This window comes from Trachypithecus francoisi, unplaced genomic scaffold (assembly GCF_009764315.1).
Source record: "Trachypithecus francoisi isolate TF-2019V2 unplaced genomic scaffold, Tfra_2.0 Lachesis_group5, whole genome shotgun sequence".
NCBI lineage: Eukaryota > Metazoa > Chordata > Mammalia > Primates > Cercopithecidae > Trachypithecus > Trachypithecus francoisi.
In genome coordinates, this window is record NW_022681470.1 from 42,196,921 (window position 1) to 42,203,469 (window position 6,549).

Here is a 6,549-nt window from a genome sequence, read left to right on the forward strand (position 1 = left end):
TCCCCCGACCCCACCACTGAGAATTCAATTGTAGGATGAAACAAGAACTAAGATGTCTATTAGTGTGATTTTTATATCTTTCTTAAAGACTGACATTTGACACTGCGCTCTTGTTTTGTCTTGCTGATAATAACTGACAGCAATGTTTACTTTTATTACAAATGAAACTATCAGGGTACGTACCTTTTAAGCTCTTTTAATACAATGGGTTTCATCCTTCCAGTGGGAGAGTATGAATTGCCCACTCTGGGTAGGCACATGACTGCATGGCCTGTTGGATACATGGTCACACTTGCTGTACTCTAAATAGTGCCTTTGTGACCTGAAACAGTCAACACTCTTCTTAAAGCTACAGTGTGCCCACACTCGTTGTATTTTTGCTTTGTATGGAATTTCAAATTTACTTATTACCTTCTCTATGAATAATGGCATAACAGTAACAAATTATGTTGTAAGATTTTGCTCTTAATGTAGCAGTCCCCCTTATCCTTGGTTTCACTTTCCAAGATTTTGTCAACCATGGCCCCAAAATATTACTTCACTACTCTTGCATTTGGGGGGTACTATTACATAAAATGATAGTTATATGAACACAAGCACTGTCACACTGCAACAGTCTGACAACCTAGACAGCAACTGGCTAATGGCAGTCTGGGCAGGGACAGAGTGGACTGTGCTCCTCAGAATGGTGCACAATTTAAAACTTATGAGTTATTTCTGGAATTTTTTATTTATGTCACAATACTTACGTCATTTACCTCACTTCATCTCATCATGTAGGTATTTTATCATCTCACATCACAAGAAGGAGAAGGGTGAGTTCAGTACACTAAGATGTTTTGAGAGGGAGACCATACATAACTTTTATTACGGTATACTCTTAAAATTGTTCTATTTTATTTTATTTTATTTTTTTGAGACAGAGTTTTGCTCCTATCTCCCAACCAGGAGTATAATGGCACAATTTCAGTTCACTGCAACCTCGGCCTCCAGGGTTCAAGCAATTCTCCTGCCTCAGCCTCCCGAGTAGCTGGGATTACAAGTGCCTGCCACCACACCCAGCTAATTTTTGTATTTTTAGTAGAGATAGGGTTTTGGCATGTTGGCCAATCTGGTCTCGAACTCCTGACCCCAGGTGATCTGCCCACCTCAGCCTCCCAAAGTGCTGGGATTACAGGCATCAGCCACAGTGCCCAGCCTGTTCTATTTTTATTATTAAGTTATTGTTAATCTCTTACTTTGCCTAATTTATAAGTGAAACTTTATCATAGGTACTTATGTATAGGAAAAAACATAGTGCATTTACAGTTCGATACTATCTGAGGTTTCAGGCATCCACTGAGGGTCTTGGAACATAACCACCAGGCATAAGGGGGTGGGGGTGACTACTGTACGTAGGTAAGCTTTATTTGGAAAGTGCTTAATAAAAATAAAATGTATAAATTTCTTGAGTACCTATTTTGTGTCAGGTCCTGAGAAAGATAAATTAGGAATTGGTGTCAACCTGCCATCTTTTCCTTGTTCACCCTGATCCTGCTTCAGATGTTGTCTCTGTCCTTAACTGACTTGTGTTTTGTTTATTCTTGATGTATTAGTTTGCTAGGGCTGCCATAACAGACTGAGTGGCTTAAACAACAGAAAGTTGTCAAGCATGATGGCTCACACCTATAATCCTAGCTACTGATGGCGGTGAGAGGATCACTTGAGCCCAGGAATTCAAGACTGCAGTGAGCTGTAATCGTGCCACTGCATTCAGGCAACAGAGTAAGACCTTGTCTCTAAAAAACAAAAACAAAAATCCTCCAGAAATTTGTTGTACAGTTCTGAAGGCTAGAAGTCTGAGATCAAGGTATTGTCAGGGCCCTATTTCCTCTGAAGGCTCTAGACGACTCTCCTAACTTCTGGTAGTTCCTTGGCTTGTCAAGATAACTCCAGTTTTCACATGATGTTCTCCCTGTCTGAGTGTCTGTTGTTCAAATTTTCCCTTTTTATATGGATACCAGGGTTAATTGGATTAGGGACCCACCTTACTCCAGTATGACGTCATTTTAACTCAATCTGCAACTACTCTGTTTCCAGATAAGGTCACATTTTGAGGTACTAGGGGTTAGGACTTTAACATGCAAATGTTGAGGGAACACAGTTCAACTCATAAAACCTTAGTTCATTGTTTCTTAAGTGTGGTCCACTGACCACATTTGTTGGAATCACCTGTGTATTCTTACTAGAAACGCAGGTCCTTAGGCTTTACCCTAGACTAATGATTTTCAAAGGAAGAGAGTAATTTTCCCCTGGGGAATATTTGGCAATCCCTGGAAACATGACTGGGGGAGACGTGCTACAGGTATCTAGTGGACCTGGAATGCTGCTGAGCATCCTACAAGGCACAGGACACTGTCCCACAACAAAAAAATGATTCCACCTGAAATGTCAGTCGTGCCAGGATTGAGAAACCCTGTCCTAAAATTGGTAAGTTTAGTCTCTGGGAAAGTGACCTGGAAACCTACATTTTGACAAACACCCTAGCATCTTGTACCCCTACTGAAGCCGGAAAACCACTGCAAATACAAAAGCCTTTTCTAGGCATGTGAACATGCTCCATTTCTCCTCATATATTGGTCATCTCTCTTATTTATTAACAATGCTAATGATGATAAGCTGATTTTATTCAATACTACTACTTAGCAATTCAGTTTACCAGTCATAGTCTTAATTTCAGTTGGAATCTTATTTACATTTTAAAACTTCTATGCCACATTACATTATTTTTGGTCAACTGTCTGTATTTTCTGGGTGTCATTTGCTTAATGAAAAACTGTTGCCAATTTGTGACTTGGCAAAGAAAGCAATGCTTTGCCTGCCTCCTCCAGTCTGCTAGTTTCTCCTGTACTCTTAAGTGACTGACTCTTCTGTCATATGTTTCTTTCATCCCTTGCAGTCAGTGCTGCTGTTCTCAATTTCTTTCTCTTCTTTCCTTTTGGCACTTGAAAATATTTTTAGGTTATATTAATGGTGTCTTAAGAGCCGAAACAAGGAAATGGTAGTGTCATAAAAGGCACAAAAAGCCTAGGGAAAAGTCTTAAGACTTCCATACTTACTTCCACTAAAGTAGGTCATTGGAAATTGTGTTACAATGTATAACAAATTGAGAACTTGATGCCTCTGTAAAAAAAAAAAAAAAAAAAAAAGAAAGAAAAAAATGGCTTTTTAAATTAGTATTTCCTTTCAGAGAAAATCTTCCATTTTCCAGATAAGGCTTCCATAGATACCTCATCAGAATAAGGCAAACTGTGAGTACTTAAAAAAAAAAAAAATCCAAGGATTTGGGCAAGGTGGCACCTGCCTGCAACCCCAGCTATTAGGGAGGCTGAGGCAGGAGGATCTCTTGAGCCCAGGAATTCAAGACCAGCCTGGGCAACATAGTGAGACCCCCTTTCTAAAAAATAAAAAATCCAAGAGTTATAATTCTCCAAATACGTGCCTCAGAATACTTTAGTCTTGAATTATTCCTGGCAGCTATTACATTATCCCAGCAAACTATTTTACTAATGACTTTTTGCCAGTTTTCTGAAGTAATTTCTGTTAAAATTTTTGAGAACAATTCTAGCCTCCTCATCCAACAACCAGGATTCCCTAATAGTTTCTCTTTCAACAGTTTCTTAGGAATTAAAACTTCTTATGTCATTCAAACATGTATCCTCTAACATTGTATAACCTTCAAGCCTGCTCTATCTTTGGACATGTCATATTCAGCCATGAACTCTGATGTATAACCTGGGCTTCAATCAAAAAAACTTTAATCAACTTGATTGCTGAGAATGAGCAAGGCATGGAATAAGCAGCCTTTATCCTAAGCTGAGTTTTTAATGTAGTCACTAAATTAAATGTATAAACAAAAGTGTGGTAACATATAGCACAATCTATACAGTTCAGTTCAGAAAGAGATCTTTTGTTGTGATGACATTCAAAACTGGATATCTGGTGAATGAAAGTTACCCAATATAATTCAGTTGGACTATTCAGGAAGTAGTGCTACAGGAAACAAAAACAAAAAGAATAATAATTTAATTGGACTAGCTAGCCAACTGTTGCCTGTGTAAAGTGATCACTCAACATGAAGTCAAGAGACTACTTCAATGAAAAAAAAAACAGAAAGCACAGAGCGGTTGGGTTGTAAACATGAGTTCTCCTTTTTTGTATTCTTATTGTCTAAAGAGGAGCAAAGTACAAGGAGAAAATCATGTTTTATAAGAGTCGAGTGAACTGGACTTTCTTCTTTTTTTTTCTATTTCTTTTTTCTTTCTTTTTTTCTTTTTTTTGAGATAGGGTCTCATTCCAGTCACCTAGGCTAGAGTGCAGTGGCACAATCACAGTTCACTGCAGCCTCGACTTCCCTGTAGCTGGGACTATAGGCATGTGCCACCATCCCCTGCTAATTTTTGTATTTTTTGTAGAGACAGGGTTCTGCCATGTTGCCCTTGAACTCCTGAGCTCAAGCAATCTACACACCTTGGCCTCTCAAAGTGCCTGGATTATAGACATGAACCAGGGCACCCGGCCTGAATTAAGCTTTCTAACTATGAAAGAAAGTCACAAAACCGTTAGCTAGAAGTTCCTGCGCCTTGAAAATAATTCCTCCTACTGTACTACTCCAAAATCGATACCACTGGGGGAAGAATTATTGAGTGAAATGTTTTCTTTCCCAACCATCTCCAATATCTTACTAAAAAGAAAAATGTGAAAGGAAAACTGTTGCGGCAAGATATTGTACCAACAGGCCTTATTTGGGTCACTATGCCTTAGTCACCCTTGTCCCACAATAGCACTTCTCTGTTCTCAATACCTTGCTCCTGTCCTTTTAGACCCAGTTAGTGCCTTTTCACTGCCAAGAAGTGGGCTAGTGTAATGGAAAGAATGCTAGGCTTGAAGCCTATTCTCAAATCTTGGCTCTGTTACTCAACTACCTAAGTCAGATCTCTTGTCTTCTTGGTGATCGTTTTCTATACTTTAAAATGGGAGCAATAAAACTTATCTCACAGAATTAAAGTTGGTGCAAATGTTTACTTCTAATGGCCAAAACTGCAATTACTTTTGCACCAACCTATATATACTTGGCATATAGTGTTATGAGTAAATATTTGTTTACTTATTTATTTTAAGGCTTCTTCCAATTACTCCAGCATATATAGCTTTTCTTCCAAATCTGTGAACCCTGACACATCATTAGTAACAGTTATTTGATACTTAATCCAATGCAGGGTACTTTTTTACTTACAAATTTAAGAATTAAGTGAGGCCAGGCTCCGTGGCTCACACCTGTAATCCTAGCACTTTGGGAGGCCAAGGTGAGTGGATCACGAGGTCAGGAGATCGAGACTATCCTGGCTAACATGGTAAAACCTCGTCTCTACTAAAAATACAAAAATTAGCTGGGCGTGGTGGCACATGCTTGTAGTCCCAGCTACTTGAGAGGCTGAGACAGGAGAATCACTTGAACCCAGGAAGCAGAGGTTACAGTGAGCCAAGATCATGCCACTGCACTCCAGCCTGGGCTACAGAGGGAGACTTCGTCTCAAAAAAAAAAAAAAAGAAGAAGCGATTACAATCTTTGAGTACATGGCAGCAGTCCAGACTTCTAAGTGGGCTGTGCCTCAGATCTCAGAAGTGTTGATTGAATTCATGTCTTAATCGCCTGTGCCTCTTGTACCTCTCTCTGTTAATAGGAAACTATTGTGGGAATGAAAAGGGAAATGTATTTTGTTTTGTGCTCTATGGGGATAAAGACCATGGTTCATTTTGCATCTAACCATAGTTTTTATCCCAGTGTTTTGCACGTAATTTTTATCTTCTAAAAAAAATCGACACATTGAACTTTTAGAAGTGATTTTCTTTCTAATTTTTTTTTTTTTTTTTTTTTTTTTTGGAGACGGAGTCTTGCTTTGTCACCATGCTGGAGTGCAGTGGTGTGACCTCAGCTCACTGCAACCTCTGCCTCCTGGGTTCTAGCAATCCTCCTGCCTCAGTCTCCCTAGTAGCTGGGACTACAGGCACCTGCCCCCACGCCCCACTAATTTTTGTGTTTTTAGTAGAGACGGGGTTTCCCCATGTTGACAAGGATGGTCTCGATCTCCCAACCTCGTGATCTGCCCGCTTCGGCCTCCCAAAGTGCTGGGATTACAGGCGTGCACCACCGTGCCCAGCCTAGAAGTGATTTTGTTTATTTCAATTGAATAGGAAATTTCCTTTTCTGCAAAGAACTAATATTTTCTTTGCTTTTAAGGGGATCCTGTCAAATTTTAAAACGCTTTCTTCAAGAACTTATAGTGTCTTAAATGATTCAGGATCTACTGAGTCATAAAACTTTTATTAGTTTTACTCTATCTGGAATGAATTTTATTAGTTTTACTCTATCTGGAATGAATTTATGGATGTCCAATTTGCATGTTAAGTATAAATGAAAGAGAAAAATATTTTATATATGTTTTTTAAAGTACCAGATTGTCTACTGGGAAATTAGCTTCATTAATTGACCATATTGTCACTACTGTA